The sequence below is a fragment of the Lissotriton vulgaris genome, chromosome 3_1 (genome assembly GCF_964263255.1).
Source record: "Lissotriton vulgaris chromosome 3_1, aLisVul1.2, whole genome shotgun sequence".
Lineage (NCBI taxonomy): Eukaryota > Metazoa > Chordata > Amphibia > Caudata > Salamandridae > Lissotriton > Lissotriton vulgaris.
In genome coordinates, this window is record NC_141689.1 from 649017938 (window position 1) to 649031621 (window position 13684).

A 13684-nucleotide genomic window follows, 5' to 3' on the forward strand; every position below is an offset into this window, starting at 1 on the left:
CCCAGTGTGTTCCCATGGAACAACCAGCCTTTCTACAGTGACGATAGCTTTTGGGGGCTTTTTCTTTGTAGGAACGTGTTTAATATTATATTTCTACAAGTCCAACTTGAAAGACCATGCACTCTATCTTATGAGCAATAAGGCCTACATAGTTTTTTAAAATATAAATTTAGCCTTTACCATGCTCATGACGAGCTGAGCTCGTCATGAGGCACAGTGCTCCGGTGCTCATGATGAGCTCAGCTCATCATGGGCCGTGGAATGCTCAGGTGCGGGGAGAATTCCCCTACTGTGCTGAGCATTCCACGGGAGCCGGTGCACCTGTGACAAGCTCAGCTCATCATAAGCACAGGAAAGCCGTGCCTCATGACGAGCTGATCTCGTCATGAGCATGCGGGCGCTGTGCAAGCCCCTCTACCCCCCAGCACAGCGGGGGAATTACCCCCGCAGCGAAGGGGTTAAAAGAAAGGTTTTGACCTGTCAAAAGGGGCTATTTCGAAAGGTTTATTTTGTAGTTTAAAACAGCAATAGCCAGTCCTCAAATAGTAGGACAGCAGTCTTTTTAGCACTGTCACTGTAGTGGATGGTACAATGAGTGTGACATACAGGCCCTGGATACCATATATTAGGGACCACCAGATAAGTAAAAAATGCTAATCAGTACAAATAGGAAGTACAGATACTTTATACCTGGTTAACAGGGGTAAAGTGCAGAGAGTTAATCAGCCAGCAAAAAAAATAGTATCTAACACGATGCGAACCATCTGAGTTGCCCCTGCAGAAAGGGTACATTTCCTATAATACATTATTGCTTTTATCTAGGGATACAGTAAGCAAATGCTTATTTAAAATTTGGAAGCTAAGGGATGTGGGGCAAACTGGGAGAGCACATGCTTTTGTTATTTATTTTCCTATTTCTCTTCCCTTAGGATTCACCCACAGACAACTCAGTGTCTCCATGCTCTTCATCATCTTGCTATTCGGTGCTCACTGCCAGCTACACCTATGACCAGCGGTAGCATCTGAGCAGCCCTCAACAAGTGACAGATTGCCACTCGGTTTCCTGGCTTTGATTTCATATTTGTTGCCCTTATGTTCTCTTCTGATAGAGGTCAGGAAGCTGCCTCATATTGACTTGCCTTAGACCCAGCCATTATTTTTTTATTTTAGTTTTTTAGCCCTCATTTGCGTTCTTTCCACCCTTCTTCTAACGTAACCGACTCTGGGTTCCATACCTCATATACTGGGAAGGAATTGAGAGAGAGCACAAAGTGAGGCCTCCCACCAACACACCCTCGTATTCGTTCAAGGAGCCCTCACCCTCTGTTAATCTCTGTCTCGTTTGGTCTGAGTTATCCAACTTAGCAATATGTTTCATCGATTGTAGCCAGTCACAATCCATTGGGAGAGCAGGAGATACCCACAGCTTACATATCTATCTGCGCGCCAAAAGTATAGCATAGAATAGTAACTTTGCACCATCTTTAGTAACTTCACCTTGCAGATCCAGTCTCCCAAATATTATTAGCTCAGTGAATACCTTGATCTGCACTTTCAAGATATTGGCCAGACAGTTACTCACGGCCTCCCAGAAAGATTAGATATTCGAACACCATACGAACATATGAAGATCATCTTCATTTGGACTGTCACACTTTGGACACACCCCCACTCCTCCTGACCCAAATTTCGACAGCCTCCGTGGGGTCCAATAAGCCCTGTGCAAGGTGAAGAAATGGTTCCTCCTGAGATAGGAAGGTTTGACTGCTTTATAAAGCATAGTCATAGATACTTGCCATTGGTCTTCCAGCGTAGTCTCAGGTAAGCATCTTTCCCACAAATCTTCAGGTAGCGTGAAAGCACCATCTTCCATCTCGAGCAGTAACCAATAGCAAAGTGAATTTATCTTTTTAAAAATGGAACTGGACAAAAGCTTTTCCTCAAGCTCATTTAAACCATCTATTTCTTCGCCCGACCCATATACCAGCTCTGGATCTGAAGAAATTTGAATCTTGAAAACCTCAAACCCGGCTCCTGCTTGCACCAGGTCCACGAATTTAGAAGTCCATCCGGAAACAGCTGCTTCCACCTTAAAAGACCTGCCTCTTTCAGTGGGTGAGCCAAGAGATCCTTAGTCCACATTGGCACATCTCAAATCGAGGCTGACCCACTAAAGTACGAGATCTTTAGCCCTTTTATAATTCTATACTATGTTTCAGCCATGGATTTTAGCATCTTTAATCTAACTTTCTTGAAATACCTGTGATCGGCAAATTTGAACATAAATCCCACTTCTGCTCCTTCTTCTTCTCTCAACATTTCTTTAAACATCCTACATATCTCTGTATCTGTTGGGTACTCAAATAACATCCTCCCATTCTTCAAAAGAAATGCCCAAAAGTAATATAACAAGTCCGGCAATGCTAAGCCCCCCTTAATCCATCTTCTTCTCAATTTTTTCCATCTTCTTCTCAATTTTTTCCAAGAGAGCAGTGGTCCTTTTGATGCCCAAATAAATGAACTAATTTCACTTTGCAATTTTATGAACCACTCTTTCTGAAAAATTAAGGGGATTGTTTAAAAAAAAAGTTATTGTCATCAAAACACTAATTTTAGCTACATTTACTCGACCAAATAATGTGAGTGGGAAATGCATCCATCCTCGTAAACTCGCAGTAATCTCCTTCTTAACTTTATTGAAGTTCACCTCAGTGAGATCTGCAATATTCTGGGTGAACCTAACCCCCAGATATCTTATCTCTTTTTTGCATTCCATCCCCTCTGTCCCCATGTTCCAGGCCATATTTTCAGTTTTCTGCTCATTAATGCCATATCCTGATATCTTCCCGAACTCATTTGTTATATCCAACAGACACCCCATTGTTTGTTGTAGGTTTGTTGTGAAAATTAAAATATTGTCGGTATAAAGCCAATCTTTTTATTCCAGCCATGAAATTCAATAGGCTGTATACTCTGACTACTCATTATTTTTCTAGCCAGGGGTTCAATATAAATATCAAACAAAAGTGGGGATAACGGGCAACCCTGCCTAGTTCCCCGCTCAATCTGGACTGGTTGAGTCAATATTCCAATTAACTAACACTATGGGAATCAGAGCCTTACATATAGCTTTTGAAATTTTACAGAAATTCACATCCAAATTAAGGCACTTTGTCAATGTCTGCAGGTATTCCCAGTTTACACGGTCGAATGCCTTAGCAGTGTCTAACGCTATTACTGCCAGAGGAAGATCGTGAGCTGTGGCCATGTCTATAGATCCTATCAGAGAGTATGTCAGCTCCTTCAGAGTTCTACCTCTAATACATCCCTTCTGATCCTCATGGACTAATTTAGGGATTACCGTATTTAACATTACTGCCATCACCCTCGTAAAACGCTTGTATTCGGCATTTAAAAGAGAAATAGGCCGATAAAATTCTACTTTTTTTCTCGCCTTTGTGAGGTAGAGTTTTCCTATACATTTTTTAATGACTTGCCAGGCTTTGGGATTAGCGTTATATTAGCTTCTTTCCAAGACTCTGGTAATTCAAAATCAAACAAAAAAGCTGCATTAAAAAGCTTGCTCAGTACAGGTATTAGCTCACTAGCCAGTGCTTTATAAACCTCCACTGGAAGGCCATCTGGACCCAGCACCTTTCCCTTCTTGCCTCCCCTAATAGCCTCCTCCAATTCCTCATCAGAAATCTCCTTATTCATGGCTCCCATATCTTCATCTGATAATGGTTCCATACCATCTAATCAGATTAGCACATTCCTCTCCGTAATAGCCAACTCCTCCTTACATACTTTTTCAAAATACTCTGGAAAGGCTAAAGCTATTCCAATGCTGTCACTTAAAACCACATCTGACCCTTCCTGACTAATTTCTTTAATCAAGTTTCTGACCTGCTCCCTTTTTGCCTTCCAGGCTAGTAGTTTGATACAGCCCTCCCCATATTCGAAATGTGCCAACTGGCTAGCTTCCCATTTCTCCTTGACTCTTTCCCTTAAAACTCCTGACAAACATACTTTCAGATTCATTATTTCCTCTCGCTCCTTCTCACAGCTTTCCTGATTAACAATAGCTACTTCCAATTTCCGGATCTGTTCTTCTCATTCTAATACTTTTCTATAATATCTTTGTCTCTTTCCTGCTGCTAATGTCCCCAGCCTACCTCATAAAAATGCCTTATAAGCATCCCAGACAATCCCTATCTTGGCTGTGCACTCATTTGTCTCAAAAAAGTCCTTGGTTTCCTCCTTTAGCATCTCTATTGTCTCAAACTAACATAAAATTGTGCGATCCAGCCTCGATCTTGAGGTAGCCGTACCTTCCTTTCCTCTGACACTTAACAAGAAAGCTGAATGGTCTGAAAGATGTACCCCAATATGTTCCACCTCTACAACATCATCCTTAATCACGCGATCCACAAAAAAAATAGTCTATTTGAGACTTGTGCTTATATTTTTTATTATAATACGTTAAACCCTTTTTTAAGCCAACCTTACATCTCCATATATCACGCAAACCACACTGCCTCATTATTAAACGGACTCTATCTGACATCTTGGGGTTGACTGCTGCTCTGCTGTTTAGAGATGCGACTAAATTATGGTCCAACACTGTATTGAAATCTCCTGCCATAATATTCTGGTCAGTAAAATCCAACAATTCATTCTCTAGCTCCTCCAGAGGACCAGTGTCATCCTGGTTAGGACCATAGTAACCAACCAATATAATATTGTGGCCATGAATCTTTACCTTAACAATTAACCATCTACCTGAAGTACTTGAGGCACTCCCTTCTATCTAAATACTCATGCTATGCTTTACTAATACTACCACACCCTTAGTGACTGCTTCCTGACTTGTATACATTGCATGTGCAACCCACCTTTGTGCCTTAAAAATCACCCTACACTCCTCTTCGGTCAAGTGTGTCTCTTGTAAAATGATTATTTGTGCCGAGCAATCCTTCAAATACTGCATTATCATCTCCCTCCTACCCCTAACTCGAAGCCCATTCACATTCACAACAGAATTTTCAACTCTTTAGTACTATTTGCTGTCCTCGTCTAACCTCCTCCACACAACACACCCACCAAAAAAACAAACCAGTGAAAAGAAAAACATCTGAGGTAATTTTGTGTTTAATTTTTCCCCAATTTCCTTCCCTAGCGTACCCCTCACCCCCAACCCTGGATAACTCTAACTATTCTCCCATGGCTGTGAAGCCCTATGAGTACCCCCCTTGGTGGGTGCCTAAAAAGGAAATCCCCAACCTAAACCTATTATCCATCCCCCTTTTTTATTTTTTATTTTAGTGAGTGAAAGCAGAGGAATATACCATCTCTATCCCCCATAAACCTACTCTTTCCCTGTCTCTGTCTGCTCTATAAACATATCCAATTCCTCCTTAAAGTGAAAATAATTAATCTTATTATTTAACATAACTTTGACAAGGGCTGGAAACTTTAATTGGACCGAAGTACCTAAATTCCTCAATGGCTCCATTCTTTTGCCTTGCTCCCATTGGGTATCAGACGTTGCCACAGACAAGTCAGATCCTACTTCAATGCTTACTCCGTCTACTTCAAGAACTTTTTTCTTCAAAGCCTTGGCCAAGATTTTTTCTTTCAAAGTATAGGTACGAAAGTTTACTAAAATCCTCCTGGGTTTGGTTTTATTCACATTTAACCTAACGGGGTCCCTAAGTGTCCTCTGAATGTCTCAGGCCAGTTCTTGTTCTGTTTATTCCAGCTGAAGTTCTCTTCTTAGCAACTGGATCACAAATCCTTTAATATCTCCTCCCTCCTTGCCCTCAGGGTTTTTTAAGAGTTTCAAGTTATTTCTCCTTTGGTAATTCTCTAACCTTTCAACTCTGTCTTCCTGCTCTCTCTCCCTAGATCTCAGGCCCTCAATCTCTTTCCTGTTAATCTGTACTTCATCACTAAGTTTTTTAACTTCAGCTTCAAGTGCAAATGTTCTCCTACTCAGGTCATCGATCTTTTTCTCAACCACTTCACATGAAGAGGGAATATCTTTCTGATTCCCCTATGATATCTCAAACCTATCTCGCATTTCTCGAGTCAGGGTAGGCAGGGTCGTAAACAGCATACCTATTGAGGGGGCACCACACTCAGTATTTACCCCCTGATCTAATTAAACTTCAGTTCGCGCCTTAGTCTTCTCCTCTTCAGTACTCAAAGAATTCCCCCCCTCATCATGATCTTCACTCCTACATTTCCCTCCTGGTTATCTGAAGGCTCCACCTTAGGAGTAATTATCTCAACCTCCCCCATCTCTGTGGCTAATACTTGAAAGCGTTTGGGACTCAAATGCGCTGACCAGTCCCCCAAGTTCCCCTTACCTTCAATTTGCCCACCCTCCATTTGGCTGTTCTGTTAGGACTCTACTGCCCCTATCATAGCATTATTCCTTAGTACAAGGGTTTTGGGTAGCACCTTGAAATAGGACCTAAGAGAAGAGGTTACCTTCACTTTAAGGTCTAAAAATTCCCCCTTTAGCAGTTTTTTTGACCTGCTGAATCATTGCTAGACGAACTACTCTTCGCCTTTAGCACCTTCTTTTTCACCCTAAATACCTTTTGGCACTTAGGTGAAAATTCCCACAACTCGGGACACTCTGCTGTTCCCCTTTTCACCTCACTCCTCAGCGTACATCTGGAGACACCATTGAGTCTTACCCTATTATTCTTGGGAGCACCAGAGTTTCCTTCCTTCTCCCTTCTCTCCTCTAAAGCCTACTTTTCTATAGCTGCTCCCCACTCCTGAGCAGGTCGTAATAGAGACTGACCATATAAACGTCCCTCCGTTTCCTCAGCCCTCTCAATCTGGTCCACTGAACTCCTGGTGGTTCCCTGGTTCCCAGTCTTCCCTCACCCAAGTACCTCTTCGTTCGCTCCCACACCCGCTTCCTCGAAACAGGAGCCTGGCAGAAGCTTGGCGGCCCGACATAACTCCAGTGCAGCTCTAACCCACGGCTGCTCTGACGGTACAGCCACTCCCCCTTCCATCTTCAAAAGCTCAGATCGCGGCTACAGGATCACCTGTGCCACTCTGAACTCGTCCAAAAGTAAGTTTTTGCAGTAAAAACGAACCACGCTAATTTCTCTGCCCTATAACTTTTCTACTCGCAGTACTCGAATCCCGAAAATTCCATCTCCACCACATGCCGCTGGGACACCCGTGACTCGCCGCTAGCCAGCCACTGTGTTTTACCCTGTCCAAGACCGAGCCATTATTGTAGCCCATTACAATACTGCTTACAGCCTTTGACTTCCCCAAATGTCTCCTGACAGTACTTTCAGGTACCACTGATTCCCTTTGATCATGGAATTTGCGTTGTATCTCGCTGTATCTAGCTTGTGCAGAGATCTTCTGGCCTGTGGTATTGGCTAGCACCATTGCACCACATTTGCAAAGGCAACTCGCATCTAATCACTCCCTAAATTAACGACCCATACTTAGATGGCCAACACGTCCAACATGGAATCATTCTCTACATAGAATCAAAACAAAGATAACACTTGCAACCAAACACCATAAATGGTTAAGCATGCCACCCAAGTAGGCAGGTGCTTCAGTGCCCCAAAAAGGGTAATGCTATCTAAATATTACAAAACAATACAATACCCGATCTTCATTTATAAACATTTTATTTTCTCCTCCAATTTCCTTTTTCATGTGAGTAAAGTTTAACCAAGTACATCAAGAAAAGTACATGTATCTCTATTCCTTAAATGGGATTTGTTATTGTGCTGCATTTCTGCAAAATATATTCCTATACATATCAAGCTAAATATATTTCCAATATCCAATCAAATCTTTTTATTTTTTCCAGTATTAGTAAAGTTATATATTAAGCATGGATAGCACAATCATTTTTTCTTCTTTACTTTTGGCTTGGTAAACAATGTGCAAAGAGGGGATTTGGTTCAGTTCCATTTAGTTATTGCATAGATTTCAACATCTTTTAGTCCAGGCCAACATCAACTGGAACTGGCAACGGTATCACTTCCCTCTAGCCACGTAGGAGTAACTAGCCTTTCAGAAGAGGTCACTGAAGGAGTTGCATCAGGTGTTTGTTTGCAAACGGAGGAGAATAAAATCTTACCAACAGGCTCTACAATAAATGTGAAAGTAAATACCAAAGCTTCAAATGGCCCAAGTATGTCAGGAACCTTCATACTCAAAATCATTTATTGGAATGTAGCAGGACTTCGACCCAAAATGACTAATGATATCTGGTTAGATTTGGTGCGAAAATATAATATCCTCTGCTTCCAGGAAACATGGACAAGTACAGAAGTATATCTCGAGGGATATAAAACGTATACCTCACATGCTCTTCCATCAACCTCGGGTAGTCCAAAATGGGGTTTGACAACTTTTATTTCAAACACCTTAGAAATTGAGGCAATAGCCCCGTTAATACTGGAAACTAATTTCCAAATTTTGAGACTTAAAATAAATAAATTGCACGTTTACCTTTTGATTAATTTCTATAATAACTTGCAGCAGGCAGAACTAATGATAGTATTAAATGATATCTTCTTCTCCCTCCGGGAATTAAGAAATAGGCACCCTAAAAAAGATCTCAATCTAATTTGGGGTGGTGATTTTAATTTATCCCTTTGTAAAAACAGAAATAATAAAAATTGTGGAATCCTGGATGAGCACAATACCCCTCTAACCCATTATCCTCATTCAAACAGTGGCAATCGCCTGAATGAAATAATGTTCGCCTTGGAGTTGGGTTTCGCAAACGAGCTGATGGCTCCCCCAGTTCCATTCTCAGCCACATTCAATGGTAGGGGCTTTTCCAGTGTCATCGACTACATTTTTGTTTCTAGCAGCATGGTACCTACTATTCATGGTTTTGCAACTGTTAACAATGCTGTAAGCGACCATTTTCTTAATACCCTTTTAGTAACTATTCCTACTAACCCAGTAAAACTTAACTCAATATATAATTTGGGTTCACAAACGTTAATCTTGGATAGAATTAATGGCTTCTCTTTAAAATGGATGAAAATTGATCCAGCTTTAATAACTTCTAAAATAGTGAAGAAAGAGTTGCCATTAATTGAAAAATTTCTAAATTCTGACACCGTCCATAAAGAGATCTTGGATAGTTATACTAGCATTACAAAAATAATACAAGACGTTCTCTTCAAGAAAACGGAAGCTAAAGGCCATACTGTTAAGGGGTGGTTTAATGAGGCGTGCACCAAAGCTTTTTCCTGATTGAAAACTGCACTCCATAATTCACCCAGAGATAAAGAGGTAATTATCAAACTCAGAAAGATTTATAATAAGGCATTAAAGTCTCGTAAGGCAGAATTAAAAAATGACCTATGGGACCAACTTCACAAAAGCTGCACTGTGAAAGATAGTGCTAGCTTTTGGAAAGTTTTTAAAGCCCCCTTTCTGCTGGGTAAAAAGGAGCATCCTAAAATAGACATCGCTGTTGAGGTGTCTACATGGATTAAGCATTATACACAGATATATAGCTTAGACCCACGTGATTGTACTGACCCATCGGGAATCGAAGGGCCGGCACCACCCCTACCACAAACATCTTTTCCAATCCCACTTAAGTTTACGTATCAGGAAGCAGTAGACACTTTATCAGCTAGCAAGGGTGGGAAAGCACCAGGCCCCGATAGGGTCCCGGTCGACTTGTTTAAACATAATCTGGATTTATGGTCGCCCATCATGACCAAAGTGCTTGAAGCTGCTTGTGCCGTAGGTTTAGTTTACTCATGGTCAGCCTCAATTCTTGTTCCCATCTTTAAAAAAGGGGATCGCCATAGTCCATCATGTTATCGGCCCATTTCCCTCCTGGACTCCCTCGGTAAGGTGGCGGGTCGTATTCTCCTGGAACGAATTCAAACCTGGGCAGACGACCACAACATAGTTTCTGATCTACAGTATGGTTTCAGAGAGGGATTAGGCACAGTGAAAATAGCATGTAACCTGTCGCTTATAATGGGGAAATACGTAGCAGCAAAAGGTGGCCAATTATACATGGTGTATGTCGACTTAACAGCGCCATTCGACTGCGTAAACCACCTTAAGTTATGGGCGATCCTTTCTGACATGGGTATAGAGCTACAGAAAGAAGGGGGTTCCCCACGGGATACAACGTAAAAGGCAGGTAGGGTGGAAAAGACCAGTACAAGAGAGGAGAACCCTGCAACGGCCCTATACTATGGTCCTGTATATTTAGATACCTTAATGGACCAGAGAGCAAATACCAAGGGAGACAATTAGCACATTAGTATAGAGTCCATATTTCTCTTTATTTTTTTCTCTTTTTACTATTTTATTGTTAGGTTCATACAGTGGTACACTTAATTTAATCTTTGGTAAACATATTCAGCATTTTGATCAAATAAAATTACAATTCATAGAAAATTCATAGTTCACTGTGAGGTCCCACACAGAACCACTCATACCTCATCAATCCTCACTCAAGACACAATCATACAACATCATTCATACTTCATAGCTCTGATTAAAAACCAAGTCATGGTACACAAATGTCTGCATAGAAGGTCAGATGGAAATACACTTTGTATGCAGAAGGGCTAAATCAGATGGAAAAAAGGGGCCGATCCAAAAGATGGTTAAGGATCTCTGTCTTGAACACCATAGACGCCCATAGAGCTACCATTGGTCAACTTCCTTCGCAAACTTTATTCGGAGGCGACGGAAAGAGTGAGGTATGGGCTTGGGGGCGAACTCACGGCATCATTTGGAGTAGAGTGGGGGGTTAGGCAGGGCTGTGTCCTGGCTCCCTTCCTTTTAACCCTTTATACGAACGGGTTGGAAACAGCTATGTTGGAAGGGGGCCTGGACCTCCCCTATATTGGTTCTCGGCCAATACCGGCCCTCCTTTACGCCGAAAATGCCGTGATTTTAGCTAGAACAGCTTTAGAGCTTCAACGCAGCATAGAAAGATACTGCAAATTTATGGCTGCCCTGGATCTTAAGATTAACATTAAAAAAATGTTTGTAATGTATTCAGGTACGGGACTCAAGAAAACAAGGGATATTTTTATTGAGAACACAAAGTTGGAAAGAACAAACACATACCCGTATTTGGGGATTTTAATAGATAGGAAATGTTCATGGAAACAGGCGATTGAGGCAAGAAAACTATTGTTTTTGAGGGCTACAACTGCCCTGATAGCATTTGCACAAAGATTAGGCAAAAGGTCAGCACCTGAAATGATTAAGATATTTAAAGCTAAATGCATAAGTGTAGCATGCTATGGGGCAGGAGTTTGGGGGCATGTGAATGTGGATGCTCTCCAGCAAATCGAGAACAGTTTTCTGAGATATTTACTTGCTCTCCCACAAAGTTCTTCAACTTTTTGTTGCCATTTAGAATTGGGTATGGCATATATTTCAGACATCATTAAATTCCAACCAATTCTTTTATGGCACCGTGTCTGGATGTCCCCAAAAAGTGAATTATCCCAAAACCTTCTCCGTGACTGCCTCTTGTTCGAAAACAGGTACAAGATTAGCTGGCTTGTCTATGTAAAAAAAAATGTTCATGACCTGGGCTTAGAGAGATATATTCTGTTTCCTTTAACTTTATCGGAAATGTCAGGAAGTTCTCTTAAATAGACCTTTATGTCACATCTGGAAGAGCTAAGATTAAACACAGAGGTCAGAAAAAGCTCAGTGCAAAATATTTTAACTATTCGGATTACCTTTTCCATGCAGCCTTATTTAACATACAAGCTGAGCAACTACGAGAAGTTCTTACTGACATGTTTTAGGCTCAATATCTTCCATCGATTGGTGACTTTTCCACATGCTAATGACTGGTTTAAGATCCTCTCGGTATGTCCATGTGATGATGCTTTCCCTCAGTCGTTGATACATACTGTTTTATTTTGTAAATTTTATACTGAGCCCAGGAAAATTTGGATAATGCCAATGTTAAAAATGCTTGGCCTACGCAGATGCCGCCCTGCCTTTCTTGCTCTCCAACTTCTGGAAGATGAGCCATACGCAAAAAAGATTGCATGTTTCCTCAAGTTTTGTGTTAGGCATATAGCAAATCTCGGTTAAAGTTTTTTTTTTTTAAACCTTTATTAGAACAAACCCATACAGCATTGCACATACAGATTGGTCACTTGAATACGAGGCACAATTCAATTAATTAAAATAGATGAGATCACACTTCACAGCCGGCATGACACATTAGAGTCTCAGGTACGGCCTAACATACGATGCAACGAACAATGTACAGCAGGGCCAAGGTACAAAAGGGGGAGTAGCACAGCGAATAGGGTCCCAGTGCATTATAGTGTACAGTGTACGATATCGGTAGACATCAATAACTCACATCAGTCAGTGACAATTCTAGTTATGCATATAATGTTAGAGGTACAGAAGATGATAGCATCTTGGAGCCCCCCAAGCGTCAGAAATCAGCACCCGGCGAGCACCTCTCATGGCACTCCGGTGCAGGCAGTGCTCAGCGTAATCAAGCACACCTCTCCATAGCATCAGCACGCATCCATCAGGGAGGGCTACACTCACACTACGCCACCCTGGCTATCACTTTCCGAGTCTGCCTGTTGCGTGGCCTTGGACAGCCAGTAAGTCTGCAGTGGGCTCCAAAAGTCCCTGGGTCTACATCGCACAGGCATCAAGTCAGCATATACATTATATTGATCCTGACAATATTTCACATCATCTAACCATTCCTTGAATTTAGGAGCCCTGCCTCTACCCCATCTACAGGCTATCCTTCGTTTCGCCAGTAGTAATGCGATATCTGCAAACCTGCGGTAAGACACTGGCACTCCCTTCGTGTATCCCAGCAGCATAACCAGGGGATCCAATGTTACAGCCTCCTCAGTCATGATTTGTAGTGCGTCGTACACCTGAACCCAGTAGTCATGTACCGCACTGCACTCCCAGGCCAGATGAAGAAAGCCAGCCCCCCTCCGCCCGACACCGAGCACACCTGTCATCCTCTGCCAAGCGAAATCTAAACTTCCTAGCTGGTGTGTAATAGAATCTCTGAACAAATTTATAATGTATTATCTTAAGCCTGCAGCTCGATGAGATATTGGCAGTGACCCCACAGCAATAGTTCCACTGCTCCTCAGTGATGTCAATGCCCAGTTCAAGACTCCACTGTTCCCGTGCATGACTAACCGGAGTCTCTCGCTGTGTTCTAATGGTGTTGTATAACTTCGAGACCAGGTGTCGGCCATCGGACACCAGCATAGCATGCAGCGGCAAAACTACTCCTGGTTCGTCCGGAAACTCGGGAAGCAAGACACGAAGCTCCTGACGGAGCCTTATGTAATAGAAAACGTCTAAAGGAGAGGGCTGTTCCTCACGAAAGAACTGGTCCCTCGTACAGAGAGTACCCTCGAGAAACAGGTCACCCCACGTGGACAGCTTGTTTCGCCTGCACATGTTTTGAAACCCTGTTTCCTGCAATAGTGACAATTTGGGGTGATACGTAAGTGGCATCGCCGGTGAGTAAAGCACTCTGGATTCCAAAACCTTTGCAATACGAGTCCACGCATCTATCGTGCATGTCACCGTGGTAGCCGGCGTTTCCACATCACTAACTCTCCCCATTACCATTCCATTGAGTGGGAGTGGATGCACAATCCAT